The sequence below is a fragment of the Leucopleurus acutus genome, assembly GCF_964270905.1.
Source record: "Leucopleurus acutus genome assembly, chromosome: 8".
NCBI classification, from domain to species: domain Eukaryota; kingdom Metazoa; phylum Chordata; class Mammalia; order Artiodactyla; family Delphinidae; genus Leucopleurus; species Leucopleurus acutus.
In genome coordinates this window covers 98,111,383-98,136,409 of record NC_139151.1, presented here as the reverse complement: position 1 = coordinate 98,136,409, position 25,027 = coordinate 98,111,383, and the positions used below count along the sequence as shown (strand labels likewise).

General features: G+C 41.8%; 1 pseudogene across 1 annotated transcript; it reads left to right on the top strand.

Moving 5' to 3' along the window:
• The first annotated feature begins 3,284 nt into the window (after positions 1-3,284).
• LOC309965499 lies at positions 3,285-19,629 on the top strand (annotated as a pseudogene). The gene is made up of 3 exons: positions 3,285-3,322; positions 4,389-5,337; positions 18,684-19,629. The product of its transcript is annotated as an uncharacterized misc_RNA (transcript).
• The last annotated feature ends 5,398 nt before the right edge of the window (positions 19,630-25,027 follow it).

Here is a 25,027-nt window from a genome sequence, read left to right as displayed (position 1 = left end):
CTGTAAATTACTCTACTTCCTATAATTATGCCGTAGGTGGGATTAGTCATACGTACTGGAGCTTTGGCTCTGCGACCTCAGTTAGAATCTGGGCTTTTCATTGACTAGTCATGTGACCTTGAACAAGTTACTGGACTATTCAGAGTCTTAGTGCCTTCCAGGACAAAATAATACCTCTATCACAGGGTCACTGTGAGGATTATACGAGATAATGTGTGTAGGATATTTAACATCCTGGCTGACACACAGTAGATGCTCAATGAACGGCTACCAGTATTAGGAAGGACACACAGCACAGTGGTTCAGCACCCCAACACTGGGACCAGGGAGGCCAGGGTTGACATCTAAACATCTTTTCTTTCTAGCCTGAAACCTCAAGCAAAATACTTAATATTTCTCAGTTTCCTCAACCATAAAATAAAGGAAAATATTCCTCTCTCATAACGTTATTGTCAGCTTTAAATGAAAGAAAGCCTTTACAGTGCTTAGCACACTACCCGACTCAGGGCAAGAGCTCGCTAAATGTTGACAATAAATGTTTTGAGATACCAATCCCATAAGGTGAGGAGGGTTAACTTTGTTAATCTCCTTCATTGTCCCCAAGGGACTCAACCCTTGGAAGAAAGAGAAGGAAGAGTTTGGGAGAAGATTCCAAGTTAAAGTAAGCACATCTCTTCTCTGAAGTGTTGCTCCAGGCTAAGACTGTCTCTCTTTCCCTATCCCCTCCAGAGACTGCATATTCTTCTACATTACATATTATAATCAAAGCATATTACAAGTAATAAGGTCAACTCATAAGTGTCCCTAAGACTTTTTAAAATGTCAACGGGCCACAAACCTTTGTTTTCCCACTTATGAGCTGTTGGGTTCAGGGAATCTATAGCTGTCCTCTACTCTGGACCCAATCTAAGCTGCTGGTACCCCCAAGCCCCTTAAATAACATCTTCAAAACTGGGTGTCAACAGCCTGGTCTTGAAAAGTTTCCTTCTGGGAAATATTCTGGAAATTGCTTTTCTGGAAAATAAGCAAACTCTATCACATTAGGTAAAAACCCCATTCTAAGTTTTCAAACATTATTATTATGTTCCTTTTTTTTTTTTTTTTTTTTTTTTTGCGGTACACAGGCCTCTCACCGTTGTGGCCTCTCCCGTTGCGGAGCACAGTCTCCGGACGCGCAGGCCCAGCGGCCATGGCTCACGGCCCCAGCCGCTCCACAGCATGTGGGATCTTCCCTGACCGGGGCACGAACCCGCGTCCCCTGCATCAGCAGGTGGACTCTCAACCACTGCGCCACCAGGGAAGCCCCAATTATGTTCCCATTTTATTATTGAGAAAGTTGATATTCTAATTGGGTAAGCAATTTTCCCAAGAATGTACCAAAGGAGGGATATGGGCCAACTAAGTCTGTCTTAACCCAAAAACAAGGAAAGAGAAGAAAAGACGTGGACCACCAAGAAACTCCAAAACCGAACTTAAACCTTTTCTCCCCTAGAAGTTGAGTATTTGCCTAATACTCTTAGAGGTGCTACCATTTAAAAGTTGAGACTTGGGTCTGAAGAAAAGGTAATTCTGCTCCCCTATGAAGAGAGCACAATGGGGCAGAAAGAGCACCACATTTGGAGTTAGAAAGTCCCAGATTGAAATGTTGATTTTCTTTCTTCCTAGGTGTGTGGCAAGTTGGGCAACCTCCTTAACATCTCTGAGCCTCCTTTTACCCTTCCATCAAATGGTCATGGCTATACCCAACTTAAAGGGCTGCAGGAAGGATCAGGGCTAATGTATGAGTTGGGTATTGCCTGTGGCACAAACCCTGTGTGACTGCATTTGTACCCAGATGATCTGCCACCTAATCTCTGGTCACGTGCATCGAACAATCTTGTCCCTAAATCAGAGGGAACCCTGGGATCTCACCATGAGATGGATCGAAAATGGACTATGACAATTTCAGAATTAGAGGTTGAGAAAGATATTGAAATTAACCAAGTTTACTCATGACTTGAAAGTAGGAAGGATCTGATTATCTAAAGAACTGCAGGTAGATTTCTTTGATTCCATAAATCATAAATATGTAGTTAAATGTAGGAAGGCAGCAAAACAAATTCATAGCAAAAGAGCAGAGAATTTGCCATCAAACCAATACTGTTCGGAACACACATCTTCCACTTATTAAACTGGGTGACCTTAGACAAATTAATCTCCCAGAAGTTCAAATTCCTCGTTAGTGAAAAATAAGATAACAGCCCTTGAAGGACTATTTCCAGGATTAAACAAGATAATATACGCAAAGCTCCAAAGTTTTTAGTGGAAAGGGTAAGTAAGTGGGCTGTAAGCACACAAGAAAACCATAATAAAATCAGAAATAACAAACTAGATTTACCTACATAACATGGATAAATCACAAAGATGTGCTACATGTGGGAAAAGACACAAAAAAGATCATGCATATAAAATTTAAAACACACTAAAATCACTATATTTTTTTAAAGATACACATATTTCTGGGACTTCCCTGCTGGAGCAGTGGTTAAGACTCTGAGCTCCCAATGCAGGGGGCCCAGTTTCGATCCCTGGTCAGGGAATTAGATCTCACATGCATGCCACAACTAAAGAGTTCGCATGCCACAACTAAGGAGCCAGCGAGCCGCAACCAAGGAACCCACCTGCCACAACTAAGACCCGGCACAACCAAATAACTAAGTAAAATAAATATTAAAAAAATAAAGATACACATATTTCTAAATAAATACAAAAGGAATAAACATGGGATGATATATATTTCACATATACTAAAGTAGATCCCTATGAGGGGTTGGGGAAGGACTGAGGATGGAGGGATAGGAGGGAAAATAATATGAAGAAAGACCTGGCCCTGTTCAATAATGATGGTTTATCAGGAACTGGGGAATATGGTTAATATGCCCCAGTTCCTGATTCAAGGAACTGGGAAATATTCAAGATTTCCTTGAATCTTTGGATTCAAGATTCCATGATATGTTTAAGTATCTATCAATCACTTGAAATAGTGCCTGCATATTTAATATACTCAGTAATTAGTAGCTAGAGTATACACATTACATAGTACAGATGTTAGGAAAATTCTTTCAAGAGCCTCATTTAGCCCGTACACCTAGACATACAAATCATGGACTGTGAGAGCAAAAGAACTTTAATGATCATATAATCTAGCCCTACCATTTTTCAGGACAGAAAGTAAAGCCCAAGGAGGGAAAGTGAACTTCTGAAGGTTATTCAGCTAGTTAGTGTTTGTCCTAGAGATGGTAGCCATGGATCTTGACCATACCAAAAGGACCTTCCAAAGAACGTAACTCATCCCCAGGCCAGGCTGCTGGAGTGGGGTGGAGGGAACAGCTCAAGGAGGCTATGTTTTACATGATATGTCAGTGTCTCCCTCCCACTAGTGACCACTGATGAGAGCTAGGGGAAAGGTTAAAGTGGTAAAGATTAAAATGGAGAAAAAGACTTTCAGTTTTTTATTGATGCTGAGATGTAATTGACATATAACAGTGTGTAAGTTTAAGTTGTACAATGTGTTGGTTTGATACACCTATATTGCAATATGATTGCCACCATAGCATAAGCTAACACCTCTATCATGTCCCATAACTATCATGTCTTCTTTTTGGTGAGAACAATCAAGTCTCTTAGCAACTTGGAAGTTTACAGCACAGTATTTCAACTATAATCACTGTGCTGTGCCCTAGATCTCCAGAACTTATTTATCTACTAGTTGCTAGTTTGTACCCTTAAACATCTTTTAATACCAACTGACTAAGCAATTTTTGACCACACGCTGAATTAGATAATAAGAAAAATATGTATCAATGGTTAATATGAGGAAATAGTTCACATAAAGAGCAGATTTGTCATCTTCCAACTTCTGAAATGCTTTCCTGAGAAAAAGGAATTAGAACAGCTGTGTCTGGAAGAGGCGAAACTAAAGTCAATGCATAGAATATAAAGAGAAAGAATCCAGATACAAAAAGAGAATTAACAGGTAGAACTGTCCACAGATAGAAGCTCACAAGGCAACCGTACCAACACGTGGAGGGTGTGCAGCAGAGGAGACTCCAAGATCCAGTGGGGATTAGAGCAGATGCTGCCTAGATTACTTCCAAATCTCGGAGTCTATGTGTCTCTTATCTTCACAGGAATTTCCAAATATAAACCAGAGTTAATTTGAATTAGAAACACCAGCTCATGTCTCAGCTTCCAAAACATGCGGGATGCCGGAGAAGAATCAGCCAGGTGTAAGATTTCTCAAAAACAATCTCTGTACATTTGCCCAGAAATATAAACCTAACTTCTACCAGAGAGAAAACATCAGTCTTTCAATTCTGGGATTTTTTTTTTTTTCATTTCATTCTCAGCCTCAGATCAACAGTCTATGTGGAATCCGTGGCCAAGAATAATTTCACCATAGTAACTGAGTTCATCCTTATGGGCTTTACTGGCTCCCTTAAGCTGGAGATTCCCCTCTTCCTGGTGTTTCTGAGTCTCTGTCTAGTCACCCTTCTGGGGAATATAGGGATGATGATTCTGATCCAAGAGGATGTCCAACTCCACACCCAACGTACTTCCTTCTGAGTCACCTCTCCCTGCTAGACATCTGCTACACCTCGGCCATCACCCCTCAGATCCTGGCCACACTCGCCACAGGCAAGACAGTCATCTCCTATGGCCAGTGTGCTTCCCAGTTCTTTTTCTTCACCATTTGTGCAGGCACAGAGTGTTTCCTGCTGGCTGTGATGGCCTATGATCGCTATGCGGCTATTAGCAACCCACTGCTCTACACTGTGGTCATGCATCCCAGGATCTGCTGGAGTCTAGTGCTGGGAGCCTGTGTCTATGGGGTAGCGAGGTCCATCCTGCGTACCATGTGTGCTTTCACCCTCGCCTTCTGTGATAACAATCAGATCAACTTCTTCTTCTGAAGCTTGCCTGCAGTGACACAACAAACACTGAGACTGTCGTTGTCTTCTTTGGCAACTTTGTGATTTTGGCCAATGCCTTGGTCATCCTGATTTCCTACCTGCTTAGCATCAAGACCGTTTTGAGGGTGAACTCTTCAGGTGGCAGGGTTAAGGCTTTCTCCACATGCTCCTCCCACCTCACTGCTGTGGCCGTTTTCTTTGGGACCCTCATCTTCATGTATCTGCAGAGTGGTTCAGGCAAATCCCTCGAGGAAGACAAGGTAGTGTCTGTCTTCTACAGTGTGGTCATCCCCATGTTGAGCCCTGTGATATACAGCCTGAGAAATAAGGATGTGAAAGCAGCCTTCAGAAAGGTCACTGGTAGATTCCAAGTGTCACAGAGTGTGTAGATCTGGGTGTAAGGACCTCTCATCTTGGTCCATTTTTTTCCCGTATTAATATATCCTAATAGGCACCAGCAATATATGCAACCGGTACCCACAAACAAAAAGAAGGTAGAGAGGTACCACAGGCACACAAGAAAAACTGCAAATCTACAGCAACATGGTTGGAACTAGAGATTATCATACAAAGTGAGGTAAGTCAGAAAGAGAAAGACAAATACCATATGATATCACTTATATGTGGAATGTAAAATATGACACACATGAACTTATCTATGAAACAGAAACAGACTCACAGACATAGAGAGCAGACTTGTGGTGGCCAAGGGTGAGGAAGCATGGGGGAGGGATGGAGTGGGAGTTTGGGGTTGGTAGATGCAAACTATTATATATAGGATGGATAAACAACAAGGTCCTACTGTGTAGCACAGGGAACTATATTTAATATCCTGTGATAAACCATAATGGAAAAGAACATGAAAAAAGAATGTATATTGATGTATAAGTGAATCACTTTGCTGTACAGCAGAAATTAACACTACTTTGTAAATCAACTATACTTCAATAAAAGATTTTTTTAAAAACTTTTAACTGCAAATGTGATAACATTTATTTCCAGCAATTCAAATGTACTTTCTTCTCCCTCTCCCACCTCCAGTCCATTCCTAAGAACCCAGAAGTCTCATACTGCTCACTGACATCATAATTTACAGAATCTCAGAGTCCCCAGAGGTCTTCGGTTAATCTCAATCCAGCGCAATACTCTTTGCATGCTTGGGTTTCCCATCCTTTCTCTCTCAGTTTTGCTCCCATCAATACTGCCTTTTTTTCTGGGACAAGGATTATATCAGGAGATGCCTGTGGATCAAACTAAATAGTCTTTTTTTTTTTTTTAAATGCGTGAGTGACTGATCACCTCAGTAAGGGAGGAGTGTTGTGTAAGACAAAACTGAGTCTCTAAATGGCCAAGGGAAGGGAGTGTTTAAGAAATGAGCCTTCGGGCTTCCCTGGAGGCTCAGTGGTTGAGAGTCCGCCTGCCGATGCAGGGGACACGGGATCGTGCCCGGGTCAGGGAGGATCCCACATTGCCGCAGAGCGGCTGGGCCCGTGAGCCATGGCCGCTGAGCCTGCGCGTCCCGAGCCTCTGCTCCAACGGGAGAGGCCACCACAGTGACAGGCCCGCGTTCGGCAAAAAAAAAAAAAAAAAAAAAAAATGATCCTTCATCTTCACCATTCTAGACATTCCAGTCGCCTGCTTGGAGAACTCAAGCCAGAACAATGAAATTTGCAAATTCCAAATTTGCAAATTGCCTTGCCACTTAATCACTTAATCAGGTTTTGTTATTCCTGCTTTGTTGTTACTCTGATATCTTCAAGGTGAATTAAGCCTTTGGGGATGTTTCCTCAAGGACTAATTTCTTAGTTGCTGAAGGATATGGTGCATTGCCTCTCCTCTCCGCTCACATAGCCGGCCTCATGAACAATTTTCTCCTACCAAGCATCCTATTTCCAGGAATGGCAAAGTCAGAGAGCAAAGGTAGGTATAAGGCAGGTATAAGGAAAACGCTGAACCACGTATTATCTTCTCTGGCCAAAGATGTGGTAAGAGGGGAAAGTAACTGAAACTCCTGCACAAGACTGCAAAACCCTTCAGGGCAGAGTCTGTTTTCTTCGTTGCTGAACTCGTCTCCAAGTCCAGAGTTCGGACCAGATGAGTTCTCAATAATTGCTTTTGAACACATTTTTACGGCACATGCATGGTCTCATTTGAGCCTCACGGAAGCGGCAAATAGCGAAGACATGGTTAGGTAGACGATCCCACCTTGCAATTCAGAAAACACTTTCTCATAGTCCCTTTGGGCCTTTGCTCAACGTCCCTTTGTTCAGAGTTTACAGCCGCATAGGCAAGGAATGTCAGGCTTGTATCTGAATCCCAATTCTACCACTAATTCACTGTGAAACCTAGGGTAAATGGTTTAACTTCTCAGATCCTAAATTTCCTCGTCTGAAACAAATGTGACAACTCCTAATTTAAGAGTGTATGGTAAAAATTAAATAAGGTGATGACTAAGAAATCTAGCACCAATTAATTGCTCAATATATATTTTTCTCTTCCCTTCCCTTTCCCTCACTTTCCGATATCAACCCTGGGCCTTGCCACAATTCCATGGCCGTGAATAAGTAGTAAGGAGATCATGAACAAATGATAGGGCAAGAGAATGAATTCAGGAAGGTGAATATAAATCCTTTTCACCCAAGAAATAAAATCAATATGGGTGTTTAACTTGGGGGATGGAAGGGGAGAGTGCCTTTGTTTACATCCCACAGTCAAGGGTAGGCAAAGGATGTCTGTTTCACTGAATGTCTTGTTGTGTGCCCAATGAGCCCCTCTAACCGATCTTGAATTTATGAGAAGTTGATCCTCCATATGCCCTTCTATATGGGAGCAACCATTTTATTAAGACGGCCCTTCACCCTACCTACAGCTGATTTGTTCAGAAGTGAGCACCTGACCCACGTTAGGTTTAATAAAAATTTTTCCATGGGCATTATGAAGTTCAACATGTAAAAGAGATTTAGCATAGGAGACCCGATTGTCCAAAGTAGAGAAGTCAAGAGAGGGGCAAAAATGAAGTCGTTATTCAAAGAGAATCTGCAACAAAAAAGACTAAGAGCTCTGACAGTTTCTATTTCCTACTTCCCATTGTACTAAGAAGCAGCCACAGTTATTTTCTTGTTTCCTTAAGGCACATTGGAATCCTACAGTAAATTCCCCTTTGGGGACTAGTTCAAGCTTGGTCATCAGGGCCAAAGGATTCCATACTTATAGAACTCTAATGGAAAGGAGTTCTCCAGTATGTTACAGCAGATCTGCCTCCATTGACACTGATTATATCTACACTCTTTGAATAAAGAAAGGACTGGGTCTCATTATGAGACTCAAGAAATAAAGTAAATGAAGAGTGTGTCTATACTTCTATCATTTTCTCATTGCAGGAGAAACTTCCCCACTCATAGCTTAGGTAACCTCTGTTCTAGCACTGGACCTTCCCCTTCAAGTGATCAGAGTAGAATAAGCCCCTGACCCAGGTTTCATCAATGCGTGAACAGAGTAGAGAGCCATGAGATGCTCTAGAGTTGTAAGATTACTAAGCAGGAGCAATAAAAATATCTCCCCCTTGGGCTTCCCTGGTGGCGCAGTGGTTGAGAATCCACCTGCCTATGCAGGGGACACAGGTTCGAGCCCTGGTCCGGGAAGATCCCACATGCCACAGAGCAACTAAGCCCCTGCACCACAACTACTGAGCCTGTGCTCTAGAGCCCGCAAACCACAACTACTGAGCCCACGTGCCACAACTACTGAGGCCCGCGCACCTAGAACCCGTGTTCCGCAACAAGAGAAGCCACCGCAATAAGTCCGCGCTCCACGATGAAGAGTAGCCCCTACTCGCCACAACTAAAAAGAAAGCCCGTGCGCGGCAACGAGGACCCAACGCAGCCAAAAATTAATTAATTTTTTTTTTAAAAAGTATCTCCCCCTTGGGGATTTAAACTGAAAAATATGGGAAAAGACTAAGTTAGCTGAGAAATGAGACTCACAAATGATGATAAGCTATGGAGAGAATGGCTGAGTCATGTTTACGGACAGACCAGAGAGGAAATGAGCAAATGTCAGACGCTGAGGAGGAAGCCATATAAGCCAGTCCCTAGTGCTACACTAGATCTTTCCAAATCTTGAGTTATGTTCCAGACTGAGTTCTAGCACTCCCAATAGGTCCCCCCAAGCAATCCCTGTCTCCTTTTTGGAGCATAAAAGTCTTAACCATAGACCCATATTCTACTAGATAATCTGAATGGTCTCTTTTACAACCTAAAGAACCTAATAACCCATTGTCCTAGCTCCTAATAAAATAATATTATTATTATTATTAATACAGCTAAGAGTAACAGAGCACCTATTATATGTCAGTCACTATTCTAAAAACTTTTAGATGTATTTAACAACTCTACGATGCCTTAGCAACCCTATGGTGTAGGTGCGATTATTATCCCCTCGTAGGGATGGGGAAAATAAGACATAGAGAAGTTAAGTTGTCCAGGGTCACGGAAGCAAGCCTCTTGATTTGAGCTCAGGGACTCAGGTTCCAGAAACTCTAGTCTTATCTACTCTCTTATATCACCTTTGAACACCATTTTATAAACAATTGTCCCTTCTCTGGTACAGAAGGACTTAAGGCAAAATGGCCCCTGAATCATTTTGCGGTACACCTGAAACTAAAACAACATTGTGAATCAACTATACTCCAATATAAAATAAAAATTAAATTATAAATAAATAAATAAATTTCTCCCAACAACAACAAAAAAATAGCCTATTCATTAGGCTCTTTCTCCAGGAATCATAAAAGATGGTTTTCCTGCTTAGGAACTTGGGAGTCATGTGAAGGGACATTCAAAGGTCGTAGGTAAGAGAAGACAAAATAAATAAAATAAAAGACCTATTTAACTATTTAAAATAAAATAAAAGACCTATTAACCTCTTTTAACAAGGAGAGAACTTTACTCAGCCTAAATCCCTATTCACTTGCCAGTTCTGGGCTAAGCAACTGGATGAATAGAAGCTGGAAGAGATTGCGTGTAATGGTTATTCAATAAAAATTTATTCAGAACCTACACGGACCCTATTCTCTGTGATGGCTAAGATAGGACCTGGGCATTTAAGTCAGCATGAGCCATGGGGCTTGTCCCAGATAAGACAGCTCTATTGATGTCTGAGAGACTGAGAGCAACAATGATTCTCAGATCCACAATCCACCAAGCGGTGTCCAAGTCCCCTACATTCAACCCCTCTGAACTAAAAGGAATGAGAGGTCCATGCCTGCTTCCCAGCATCCTCTGCAGACCTACAAAGGAGAAACTATCTATACAGCATTCTCCTCGCCCCCCCCCCCCCATTATCAACCTACAAGACCCGTTCATTTACTTTATCCAGGTCTCTGCAGAAACGTTGCCTCATTTGGGAGAAACCGTTCTTGACCACCATATCTAGAACAACAGCTCCCCTACTGCATGCCACTGTCTATCCCCCTACCCTGCTATTTTATTCTTCAAGACACAACAATGCCTGATATCTAACTGCATGTTTGTTTTTTATCCCCACCCCCAGTAAAATGTAAGTTCCATGGAGGCAAGAACTGCTATTTTTAGTGCACCTCCTGAATCACAGTAGGTGCTCAAGAAAGATCTATTGGAAAGCAGAAAGATTTAAATGAACAGGACTTCTATTTCTGGCAATACGGTGTACTAGGACTTTCTGACCAAGCTGGCTCCTTAAAAACATGTAAAAGGCTAAAATAAAAAGGTGAAAAGATACTTAGAAATCAAACGCTAAACATCCAAGGGGAAAAAAGAACCTCAAGACGTAAGCAGAGTACGGAAGCTCTGTTTGCCATCGATAGCATCTCCCCGTGAGGCTATAGAACAGCAGTTCCCCTACTGCATGTCACTGTCTATTGTCGTCTATTGTTGTCCACTTTGCAGCTTAAAGCAGAAAACCTTTCCTATTGCAGCTTCTGTAGGGGCAGGAATCCAGGCACAGGCTAGTTGGATGTCTTTGGCTCAGGGTCTCTCACAAAGCTGTAATTAACATGTTGGCAAGGGCTGAAAGTTAATTAAGGCATGGATTTGGGAAGACTTGGATCCTTCCCCACTGGTAGCCAAATATGTCAGTTCCTTGCTACGTGGACCTCCCCGTGAGGCAGCTCACAACATGACAGATGACTTTCCTCAGAAATAATTGCCCACCACAGTCTTCTTGAAACTTAATCTCAAAAGTAACATCCCACCACATCTTATCTACTAAAGATGAGTCACTAAATCCAGGCCATTCCCAAGAGAGGGAAATTACTCAAAGACGTGAATACCAGAGGGCAGGAATCATCAGGGGCCATCTAAGGGGCTGCCTACCACAGTTGCCCTCTGACCCCAAATGATTCATGTTATTCAGCTAGGACTGGTTAAAAAACTAGACTTTTAACCAGCCTCCTTTGCAGCTAAGTATAGACATGTAGCTGAGAGTTTAGCCAATAGAATGTTTGAATAAATGGTGTAGACCATTTCCAACAAGCCATGCACCTTCCCATTCTGCTGGCTTGAGGCAATTGAACACAGTGATGTTGGAAGTCGCCGGTTGAAGGTCAAAAAGCCACAATATGAATGACGACTAGTAAGACTGGTAATGGTTTCCCTCTGTTACTAGCTGTGAGGTACTGCATCATCCCATCTTGGTTTTCTTAAATCTTGTCCACACCTTTTTTAAATAGTGACTTTACTAGACATTACCCAAGCTGAATGTGTCATCCGTTACTTGTGAGTACCCTAACTGATACAGACCTCTACCTCTCACCACACACAAAAATGAATTCACAGTGGACTAAAGAACTAAATATGAAAGGGAAGTTAATAAAAGTTTTATAAAATAATAGAGGAGAATGTTCTCATAACCTCATTATGTGGAAGAATTTCATATATGTAAAAAGAAAGCATTAATCATAAATTTATCCCTAAATGTGTCAGTATCCATTAAAGAGGTTCTGTTCATTAAAACACGTGATTAAGAAGATGAAAGGTCAAAACACAGAATAGGAAAAAATCTTTTTAAGACACACAATCAACAAGGACTATTATATTGTGTGAGTGTGTGCGCACGCGCACGTGCCCGTGCGTGTACTTAAAAATCACTAAGAAAAGATGGCTCAAACAGGTAATTCACAAAAGAGACTATATCCAAATAGCCAATAAACCTATGAAGAGATGCTTCTTCTCGTTAGTAATCAGGAAAATGCCAATTGAAACCACAGTATGCTCGTTAGATTAGCAAAAATTAAAGAGTAAAAATTAAAGACACCACTATATTGACAAGGATATGGAAAATGGGTAGTATGAATTAGTCTAACAATTTTGTTAAACAGTTTGGCATTATCCTTTAAAAATCAAAGATACACATAACCAGTGACTCAGCTATTTCAGTGACCTAAGTATGCACGATGGTGAAACTCTTGCCCGTGCCTACCAGGGTGCAGGTGCAAGAATGTTCATAAAGCATTGTTATAATAGCACAAAACTCGAAACACTTGCCTCTAGGTTTTTATTCTTTTGATCTGGAGTGTGGATGTGATGGCTGGGGCCCTGGCTGCCATTCAGCTACCAAGGTGACCTTGAAGCTACAAGCCACGCATAGAAAACAGCAGAGCAGAAAGGGCCTAAGCCCCTGATGACATTTTTAATCCACCAAACCAGCCATGGGCTGCCTATCTCCAGGCTTCTTTTATGTGGAAAAAGAATTAATGTTTATCTTATTCAAGAAAACAACCAACTAGAAACAACTAGAAAGCAAATATATATACAAAGAGAGAGAGATCAAAAATAAGCCAGACTAAGACATACGATTCAGTGACACACAGACAGATGATGTGCCTCCGCACTTTCCTTGGCAACAACAGAATGGGAATCAAGGGGCCCTAGGAGGCCCCTTCTCAGTTATGACTTTTCCCCGCTCTGTTGCTGTTACTGATTTAACACCATTAAAGTGATCTTCCTTTATTTCAAAATTAAATAGGCTGATAAAAAGGAATGAAATAACGCCATCTGCAGCAACATGGATGGACCTAGAGATCATCATACGAAGTGAAGTAAGTCAGACAGAGAAAGAAAAATACCATATGATATCACTTAGATCTGGAATCTTAAAAAATGGTACAAATGAACTTATTTACAAAACAGAAAGAGACTCACAGACGTAGAAAACAAACTTATGGTTAGCACAGGGGAAAGGTGGGGGGATGGATAAATTAGGAGTTTGGGATTAACATATACACACTACTATATATAAAATAAATAATTAATAAGGACTTACTGTATAGCCCATGGAACTCTACTCAATATTTTATAACAAACTATATGGGAAAAGAATCTGAAAAAGAGTGGATATATGTATAACTGAATCACTTTGCTGTACACCTGAAACTAACACAACATTGTAAATTAACTATACTCCAATATAAAATAAAATTTTTTTAAAAAAAATAAATAGGCTAAAGGACTGAACCCTTCTCCCACAGAATATTTTGTGAGGCAGATGTTTAAACTAAAGAAGACCTGATGCCCCAGACTCTGCCTCAATATAGAATGGAAAGCAAGTCCAGGCACAGTTCACTGAGGGCTGGGAACATCTATATTGGGTTTAGTCAGCTTTCCCAGAAGTGGTAAGACTTGAACTGGGTCCGGAAGGAAGCAGAATCCTTGAGCAGACCAGACTAATGGGTGAGACTGTGGTTTCACGGTCCTAGTCTCCTCGCCCTGACCGTAGCCATCCTCCACCATCATTTCTGATCAGCCCTCCAGCTGGCAGCTGAGAAGCTATGTGACCTCGGATAAGACGTGCACCACCACCCCCGGGTCTGTACCTTCATCTGTAATGTATCAAAGTAGGTCTGGATTGTCTCTCCGTTTCTTTCCAGCCCTGGAGGAAGTGGCATGGAAGTGAGGATGTTCAGTCCCTGACGAGCACAGAGAGGAACACGGGAAATTATGTCATTTAGGATCTACCACTTACCCTCCTGAGCTTTTTAATCCCCAGACCCATTGTTTTCTTACCTACTGAGAGCCCTGAGTCAGCTCTAATTGATGGCAGAAGACTTCTCCCAGAAACATAAAGCCCTGTCCCACTCATTTTGTGATTTGCAGGCAAGTCTGGACTCACGTAACCCCCACTGCAGGCAGGTGAATTATCACAGTGAATCATAGAGAAAAAAGAGTCCCCCTTTCATTTAGCATTACCACCTTCATACCAGAAGCATCATCTTAGGTGACACCTGTAAGATGTTAAAAACACCAACGGATTCAATTGGATCAGAAAACTCAACGATTCAGAAACAAGGCAACCTGAATTGGGCAGGAAGGCGAAACAGTTAGACACCTGGAGAACCTGGAGGTTGCAAGCTTTGAATGTTGCCCAGGAACTCTGGATAAAACTGAGTGCACAGCCTGGTCTTGCTACCTGCTGCGAGTTTATTCAAAAGTGGGTTTCCGCATATCCGCAAAATCAGCCCAAGGAAGATTAGGTAATTGCATTTACTATGGCTTTCAGAGCGCCACAGCAGCAATCTCCTTGGATCTGCTCAGAAAACAAAAATATCATCAGTGCTTCATAGAAGTCCCTCGCGGGAACAAAAGGACCAGTTCTTTCCCTATGAGGTAATGTAAATCTTGTAACTATGTCGGGAGATCATATATTTTCCAGAGACTATTAAGTGTGCTTTCCAAAAGTTTGAAAAAATTTAAATTTTATCTGTGTGACCTTTTGCACAGGTTATTTTCCCAAGGCTTTAATTCTGTCTTCTGTGAAACAAGCATAGACCTACGTACTTACTGATGGTTGCAGCAGTTAGGAACAAATAATGTCAAGTGCAGGGAACAGTAATTGGCATCGAGATATTATTACTCCCCTGTCACCCACATGGTTGAATAACTAGGTATTCAGAGCATGTTCCAAGGATGAGTCCCTTCCCTCTGAGGAGATTGTCTCAGCTGGTGAGGTCAGAGAGAAAGACCCTTGAAAGAAGCTTTGGAAAAGATAATGTAGAAATGGATGTTACAGGAGGGGATGTGCAGTGAGGAAGGTGACGAGATGGAAACCTCGGCGACCTGGCCTCTGAGTGTCCTGACTATGTCGTAGCAATCCTCCCATCCCTGTGGCTCCATCCTGGACTGCTTTGTTCTTTCCCAACTCCCTGGCCTCTCCCGAGGCACCAGATAAGATGCTCGTATTGAGACCCCATCAAGATAAATTTGGGAGGGAATGTTTTCTGAGATATCAGGTAAAAGTTAACTTCTTCTCCGAGGTTCAATATTCTCTTCTGCTAAATGAAAAGAACATGTTGGACCAGATGTTAATCTTTTTTTAACACTGGAACGCCCTTTTCAAACAAAATGAAATGAAGCCCCTGTTTGTTTACCAGTGTTAAAAGAAGCTCTGCTTTGTTTGAAGCTGGGGCTGAGCTGGCAGCTCCCCACCTGGTCAGCCTCCCGTTTACTTCCCACTGCTGTGTCCCTTGAGGCATCTCCACAAAGGCTGAGGTCTCTGACAAGCAGAGCAGGAAAATCACAGAACTGCCTCGCAGGGTCCTTTCCGACTCCAGGGTTCTGTGTGAGGGTCATAGGTATTTCCAACCAGTGTGGAGAAGAGCATATGAGCCCATCCTGAGGGTCATGGGCACAGTGACCCCAAAATCCTGGAGAGAAAGAGAAACCAGTCACCCAGATGCTCTTCTAACATAATGTCAGACATTGGACAGACATGGACACAGAAACTACCAGACAACAGCTAATGGCTCACAGTTCCAAGGAATGTTCTCATCGTGAGGTTTACCCACTGAGACAATGTTTTGAATAGGTACACGTTTTAGCTACCACCATCCAGAAGAAAGCTGCCAGATGAATATTTCTTTGTAGGTCAACGAGGGCATGATGGTGTCTATTCTCAGGCCGTGTGAACTAAGTTATGCAAATGTTGTGGAACATGTCCAAGGGCTGGACTGAAAGGTCATGACTGTTCTGAGAAAAGATGGTGGGATTGGCCAGTCCAAATCCTACTAAGCAGTGGGATGTTGCTATAAGTCTCTAAAGCGTATGATTGTTTAGCAATCTGAATGTGCTGGCTATCTAGTCCAAATATTGAAATATTCAGAGTAATCTTTTAAAAGCTTCAAAGAAACTTATATTTATAATCTTGAGCTTCAGATATAAGCATAGCAAAAAAATTGCTGGAGGACATCTAGTTAAGTGTGTCCTAAAGCATGGGTTCCATGTCTCTAAATTTCCATCTCTTTGGAAAGAAGGAAGAGAAGATTCTGTGGCTAAATAAGGGTAAAGAATTCTGCTTTGAAAGAAGGATGTATTGAGCCATGGAACAGAATAATAGATGTGAGTGCAAATTCAGGATGCCTATACCAGTAGGTTCCAAACTGAGTTTTCGAGACTCGGGTCTCAAAGAGATGTCACAATGCCGGTGCTTTCCACAACCCACCTGAAGGCTTGAAGCTATGTTTTGTATCACATAACTGACCCTTTGGACACAGCAGACAGTTAATATGTAGGCTGGCTATATAATTTCAACTTTTTAACTTTTGGACTGGCTCTCAAAAAGGCAGCTGGATAAATCAAATTCTCTTTTTAAAGTATTTGAACTAAAAAAAAACTGAAATAATTTTTCAGTTTTTCAATAGAGCTAAAGATGATGAACTTCCATGGGGTGAATAGCCACAACTACGTATAAGTCAAAGTTATGAGGAAGCAGAGAAGAGAAAAATGGTGGGAAACATTTAACAGAGGGACAGAAAGAAGCAGGTGGTTGGAGCACAGAAATATCACAGTAACAGCAGTGCTCTGGAAGAAAGATGTTTAAGATCAAAGAAGATGGGAGCAATGGAATAAACCAGGGTGGTCCATACTCAAGCTACCGCTAATCAGTACGTTTGATAGGCATCCGTTTCCATACCTTACTTTGATAAGTTAATTGTTAGAAACTTGGTGGACCTGGTATTCTGTGTCTGAAACACCAGGACTTTGATTTTGCCTATGAACCATGGAATTCTCAGGATCAAAACTGAAATGTTCTGTGGAAGTTCTACGGCTAGTGAACCGCATAGTTCACAAACAAGTCTTTAACCCTGACTCCAACCAGCCTCCCCATGAGTCTCAGAATCCCTGACGGAGCAGCCTCCACCCTCAACCCCTAGAGGCATCGTCCTGGAGAACAGAGCCCAGAGCCATCAACAGCTAACAAAAGAACTCATTCCACCACCAGAAAGTGAAGAATCAACCTGATTTCTACAGGAAACTGGTTCTACCAAATTCTATAAACCCCCTCTCTGTGAGCTACTTCTAGACTACAAAGGCTAAAAATTAATGAAACAAGCAGTGCCCTTAGGGTTGTGACACCATAGCTTAAATCCTGGCTTCTGCACTTGCAATTTATTCTTTGACAAAAGCCACTTTAAGTTCCTGACCCTCAGCTTACACATTTCAAGCGTGACATTCATACGGCTATTTCAGGATTATTGACAGAAATCAGCCAATTAATGTGGAAATGTCCAACACAGAATAAGGGCTCCATAAATCTAATGGTTTTCACAGAATCACTTTCTCTCAAGGACCCTCAAGAAAGAGATCCAAGACAGACGATAACCTTGTTCACAGGAGAGCAGAAATGGATTATGAAAGGGCTCACCAGGAGTTGCTGAAATGACTGGAAATGGTTGACTTGGAGAATAGGAGACTAGATACGAGTAGGTATAATAACTGTCTTGGGAGAGAGGGATTTTACTCAACGTGCAGAATCGAGCATAATACTAATGTGTAGAAGACACAGAAAGAAAAAAAAAATGTCATGAAGAACCTAGGGGTAAGACAGGAATAAAGACACAGACCTACTAGAGAATGGACGGGGAGGGGGAGGGGTAAGCTGTGACAAAGCGAGATAGAGGCATGGACATATATACACTACCAAACGTAAGGCAGATGGCTAGTGGGAAGCAGCCGCATAGCACAGGGAGATCAGCTCGGTGCTTTGTGACCACCTAGAGGGGTGGGATAGGGGAGGGTGGGGGGGAGGGAGACGCAAGAGGGAAGAGATATGGGAACATATGTATATGTGTAACTGATTCACTTTGCTATAAAGCAGAAACTAACACACCATTGTAAAGCAATTATACTCCAACAAAGATGTAAAAAAAAAATAAAAATAAAAAAGAAGATGCAGAAAGAGCACTGTGGCTTTCCCAACAGGGAGAATGTTCCAAAGGCAGAGTGCCCAGAAAGACCCCATCACGTAACACAGGATTCTGCATCTGACCACTCTGGAGGCATCATTCACATCACAGTCTATACAAATGGCCCTGCCGGGAGTTAACAGGGCACAACCATAGAATCCATATGTGTCAGCCCTGCTGTACACCTGGGCTACATGACAATTTGTTGGGAATATTCTAGAAGAGGGAGACTCCAGATTGGTCCCTTCCAGTCCTGATAGTCTACAGTTCTCTGTTCTGAAAGAAAGTCACAGACAATAAGCAAGTGAACCTGAAGAAATACCTACCCAAGTTCCATTTTCAGGAGGGATGCAGAGATAGGCAAACACTTCCATAGTCACTGCCAGTTGTAGATTCTTAAAATGATAACATTCTCTTCTCTCTCTGAGCAGAAAAATAGCTGAGGTTTTCACCTAAGGTCTGACACTGAAGAAGACAAAGGCCTTCAGCTCTGGAATCTCCACTTCCATTCTCCTCAGGCCACCCAGCCATGTGGAGCCTACGGCCAAAAGAAATCTCACCACTGTGACAGAGTTCATTCGTGTGGGTTTCACATATCACCCTGAACCGGCCGTTCCACTCCTCCTGATGTTTCTCGTCTTCTATCTAGTCACCCATCTGGGAAATGTGGGAATGTTTATTCTAATCCAAATGGACACTCAACTCCACACCCCAGTGTACTTCTGCCCGAGCCATCTTGCCCTGTCAGATGCCTGCTATACCTCGGTCATCACTCTTCAGGTCCCAGCCACACTGACCACGAGCAAAACGGTCATCTCCTGTGGCTCAGTTCTTTTTCTTCACCATCTGTGCAGGCACAGAGTGTTACCTGCTGGCAGTAATGGCCTATGACCGCTTTGTTGCCATTAGCAACCCATTGCTCTATAACGTAGCAATTACTCGGGGCATCTGTAGGGGCTTTTTGGCCGGGCCTATGTCTGTGGGGTATCAGGGGCCATCCTGCATACCATGTACATCTTTACCCTCTCCTCCTGTGATGACAGTCAGATCAACTTCTTCTTCTGCGATCTCCCACCACTGCTGAAGCTTGCCTGCAGCAACATGACACAAAGTGAGATTGTCATCCTCTTTTTTGCCAAACTCATGTTCCTGGCCAATGTGGTGATCACTCTGGTCTCCTACATGCTTATCATCAGAACAATCCTGAGAGTGAAGTCTGCTGGTGGGAGAGCCAAGACCTTCTCCACCTGCACCTCTGTTGCTCTCTTCTTCAGGACACTTGCCTTCATGTACCAGAGAAGTAACTCAGACAAATCCCCAGAGAAGGACAAGACTGTGTCTGTCTTTTACACTGTGGTCATCCCCATGCTGAACCTTTTGATCTACAGTTTGAGGAACAAAGACGTAAAAGCTGCAATCAGAAAAGTCATCTGTAAAATCCAGTTCCTGAGGGAGGTAGCTTAGATGAGCGTCCTTCATCCTGACCCGTATTCTCCCCAGATCTTCAGGCTCTGATAAGCATCAACACCACGTGGTGCTTGCCCTCAAGAATGAACGGTGGGTGCCTTTCACTGGCACCTGAGGAGTGAGCAAGAGCTACCAGCTCTGCAAGGAAAACTGTAAGTTTGGTGACATTTTTTGGATGGCTCCCTCTGCCTCTCTTTTCTTCCCCTCCTCCTCTTTAGTCCATCCGCCAAACCCTCAGGGCCAGAGTGCTACTCTCTGATATCACAGAGCCAAAAGACAGCATAGTCATAGTAAACCAGCCACCATTTCCAACCTCCCATTCCCCAACTCAACCATGCTTGAGTTTTCCAGTTTCTCCTTTTTTATCCTTTTTGTCTCTGTGCTCATTAATATTGACTTTTACTCTTTATGGAAGATCATAGCTGGGAATCATACTAATGAAAGAATAAGGGGTTTTCTTATGGTATGGATAACCTGCCAACTCATTATGAAGAAGGTAATGAAAAGAACTGTGAACCCAGTGGAATTTCCAATTGGTACAGATTAGAGTTGTAGAGGGAGAGGTGCTTCCTTTTAGCTACCCTTCCACTTACATCTTCCCAAGTGGTTCCTAATATCTCCGGGATGCTAATATCTACCTTTCGAGTGGCAATTCTCTACATCCTGGATCTCCAATTCCTTGGTTTCTCCTCCTAAAATCAGTGGCTGACTCACAACGATTACTGCTCTCAATAAACTCATTCCTGGGGTCTGCAAAGTCAGCAATGAGAGATCTATAGCAAACATTCACATACGGTATTACCTTCTAAGGTGAAACCTTATCCTCTTAGAATATCAGTTTCCTCAAATCAAAAAAAAAATAAATTACTATTTCCTATTTGAAAGACTTGTTGTAAGGATTAAAGAAGATGATGAAAATCAATTTGGTGGTTTGGATTATAGTCAGAATAGGCTGGGTTTGCTGTGGCAATCGTCAGCTCCAATGCAAAGGTTTTATTCTAGTTAACAATTCTTTTCTTGTGCAAATTGGCAGGGGGCTCTGCTCCATGTAGTCATTCAGAGACCCAGGCTTAAAGTGGCTCCACCGTTTTGTAGTTGCACCATCTAGAACATGAAAACTCCTAGTCACAAGAGCAGGGGACAAAAGACTACAGAATTGTACATGGACATTATGCTTCAGCCCACTGGTTAGAACTAGTCACACAGTCCTGCCTCACTAGATGGGGACCATTAAAGGTGAAAGAGCAAACGGAATATTTGCTAAGCAATATTGACTCTGCAACAGGGATTATCTGTCGCTGTGATCTCGGGGTGACCTTGGCCCGCAGCAGCTTGAAGCAGGGTTTCGGTTCCCAGCCAGTGATTGAGGTCAGGTCACGGCAGTGAGAGCACCAAATCCTAGCCACTAGACCAGTGGTCAGTGACAAGGCCCTGGCCCTACAGCTTTGCAGAAAAACAATTCCCACTAAGACGGAAAGTAGTGAGACAAGTAAAGTATTTAAGTACAGTACGTGTGGATAGATAACACAGGCAGGCTCAGAGATAGAGTCGCACCTTGTGGGCAGTTTGAGTCACTTTTACGGGGCATTACTTCCATGTTTCCTTGGACCAATCATTTTGATTTGCCTGGTTCAGAGTCCATATTTGGTGTAGCTCAGGATTTTCCCATGTGGGCACACGCATCTCTTAGCCAAGATGGATTCTACCAAAGAGGCCTATAGGTAGTTGGCATCACTCCCCTTTTGACCTCCAAGGAACCTTTCTGCGCCTGTGTAGTCAGGAAGGTCTCCTGACTTCAAGAATAAGGAATATGTGGTCTCTTATCTTCTATCTGGGTGGGGACCAGCCTCCTCTCTCAATTGTCCTGTTATTCCTGTCTCGGAGTAGGAGTATCGGTCCACAGGGAATGAACTCAAACTGTTTGCCCTGAAGGCTTATCTATCTCCTGCCTCCGTTGCAACTACCAGCATCCTACAAAATCCTGAATAATTAGATTACTTCTTCATTGTTCAGATTATTTTCTACAAATCACCCCTCTCATACTTGGAAAAATGGTCCCCTCCTTCATATGGTTACTGCAAGAGTAGTTGTTTTGTACAAAATAGCACATTCTACCTGGTCCAATTTCATTGGAACGCACATGGGCTTCTCAATAAAACTCAATTAATCAGAGTCCTCTGGGAACTATACTCATAAAATGAGAAGTACCCTAAAATACTCTAACTGAAGCCAAAAATATTTTGTAGGAAGCCATGACTCCAGCCATATTAACAGGAGGAGTAGGAGAGAGAGAAGAAAGAAGCCCATGTGTAAAGAGGAGGAAGGATGAGAGAGGAAGAGAAAGGCCTAATCCCAGTTGGCTAATAGATTTTTCAAACATATCATACCCAAAAGAGGAGCCTTGATTCCCCACCCCTAAGATTGTTGCAGGCAATAAACTATCAGGGAAATTGAAGAAATCAAGGTATATTAGATATAGATATATTAACTATAGATAGTATATGTATATATAAATATATATCTATCAAGAGAGACAGACAGAGACAGAGAGAAAGAGATTTATTATAAAAAATTGGCTCATATAATTATGGGGGCTGAGAAGTCTCATGATCTGCAGGCAGCACGCTGGAGACCCAGAGGGCCAATGGTGTACATTCCAGTTTGAATCCAAATCTGAAGACAGGAGAAAACCTCGAAAACAGTCAGGCAGAGAGAGCAAATTCTCCCTCACTGAGACTTTTGTTTTATTTAGGCCTTCAACAGATCGGATGAGGCCCACCCACACTGAGGAGGGCAATCTGTTTCACTCATCTACCAATTCAAATGTTATCTTATCCAGAAACACTCTCACCCAGACACACCCGGAATAATATTTAACAAGTATCTGAATACCCCATGGCCCAGTCAAATTGAAAAATAAAATTAGTCATCACAGGATTGGCTATCTTGCCTGAATGAGACTGAAACAGTGAGAATATATCTAGTATTATGAAATAGGATGCAGACTGGTACTCTTGCATCCCATAGCTCACAATAGTGAAACAACCAATAGAGTATGAACAGTGGTCTCCTGAAATGTGATCTCTGGTAAAGGCAACGCTGTGGGAACTATAATCTCTCTCTAACATGGTGAGTGATATGTAAGTCATGAGTAATTCAAGACTGTGTTGTGGGTGCTTGCTTCTATAGCCACTGGATAGTTTAAAGAAATTCAGTGGCATGAGATTTCCTAAAGTAGTGGTCAAAACACAGAGTAAAAACCAGGGACTAGGGCTTACCTGGTGGTGCAGTGGTTGAGAGTCCGCCTGCCAATGCAGGGGACATGGGTTCATGCCCCGATCCGGGAAGATCCCACATGCCGCGGAGCGGCTGGGCCCGTGAGCCATGGCCGCTGAGCCTGCGCGTCCAGAGCCTGTGCTCCGCAACAGGAGAGGCCACAGCAGTGAGAGGCCCGCGTACCGCCAAAAAAAAACAGGAACTATAAATTATTATGCTTTAAAAAATATCTTTTGACACATACACACTGCTATGTATAAAATAGATAACTAATAAGGACCTACTATATAGCACAGGGAACTCTACTCAATACTCTGTAATGGCCTATACAGGAAAGACTCTAAAAAAGAGTGGATATATGTATATGTATAACTGGTTCACTTTGCTGTACACCTGAAACTAATAAAAAATTGTAAATCAACTATATCCCAATAAAAATGTAAAAAAATACAAAATAAAAATAAATTTAAAATGTCTTAACTTTTTCATGATTAGTGCTGAGATAATGAAAAAAGGAAGTCCAACTTCTGAACTGTGGTATGCCAACTTATAATGCCAGTTGGATTACTGCCCCTTGCCCAGAACTGAGAAGGTTTTTTTTTTCTTTTTCTTTTCTTAAACATTTTATTCATATTATAGAGGGATTTCTTTTTTGTTTGCTTTTTTTCAATCACTAGGAGAGTGGTTGAGGAGCACTGAATCCATCACTACTTTGATGACACAGTTAGGCTTCCAGATTCACATTTTCAGGTACCAAGAGTTCCCCCTAAATACCACAAACAAGTCAGCTTTCATATACATTTCTTTCTACTGAACACACAATGCCCATTGGCATCTTTGAAGTATAATTGCACCTTAGGTCCGTATTTCTCCAGGTAAAGCAGTTTTTTGGAATTGAATGTTCCCCTTCTTTTTTGTCTGATAAACTGAACTGCATCTTTGTACTTCATTCCACATTCAATCAAAGCAAGTGCTACCAGCACAGATGCCTTACTCAATCCTGCAACACAATGCACTGCAATACAGTGTAGAGAAATACCGGAAAAAGCCTAGCAGCCCACTGGCATCACAACCACACCTGATATGCCTCAAAAATTAGTATAAGTAAAAAAATGCATGTTGTTTTAAGCCACTAAGTGTTGAGGTAGTCGATTACTCACCAAAATGATGCTTATTGTAACTTTAGGGCAACTGCTTTAAAAAATTATACCAACAGGTATGGCAAAAGCCAAAAACAGAAATAAAATAGAATACTAAAAAAAAAAAATTAGTGCAAAACAAGTCAGGAAAAGAAAAACAGGAAACAAAAAGCAGACGTGAGAAATAGAAAAGTTATAAAATAAAAAACTTAAACCAAAACGTATCAGTGATTGTCTTAGATGTAAATGGGCAAAGCACTCTCATCAAAAGACAGAGATTGCCACACTATTAAAATTCAAATAATAATAAAATACACCCATATGCCATTTACAGAGGACACTCTTTAAAGATAAGGGCATAGATAGGTTGAAAGTAAAAGAATGAAAAATGATATGCCATAGAAACACTAAGCATAATAAAGCTAGGATGTCTATGTTATTATTGAACAAGAGATTTCAAGACAAGGAATACAACCAGAGATAAAGAAAAACATGAATTTATCAGGAGGACATAGCAATCTTACATCACTATGCACCCAATAACATAGCTTCAAAATACATGAAGAAAATACATAGTTGGATATGTTAACACTTCTCTTCAGTAATATGAAGAAAAAGTAGGCAAAAATATCAGTAAGAATAGATATTTGAATGCCACTAACCAACGTGATCTAATTGATATATGTGGAATGCTACACACCCAAAGCCCGCAGAATCCAAATTCCATTCAAGTTTATGGGGAACATTCACCAAAATGGACCTTATGTTAGTCAGGTCTCAGTAAATCACAAAGGATTGAAATGAAACCAAACAAGTTCTCTTACCACAATGGATTTAAACTAGTAATACTAGTAATTAATAACTAGAAGAAATGAAAGAATACATTCCTAAATAACATGTGCAGGAAACATAAATTAAAATGGGGATAAGAAAATATCTTCAACTGAACCCTAATGAAATAAACATGTAAAAACTTGGGG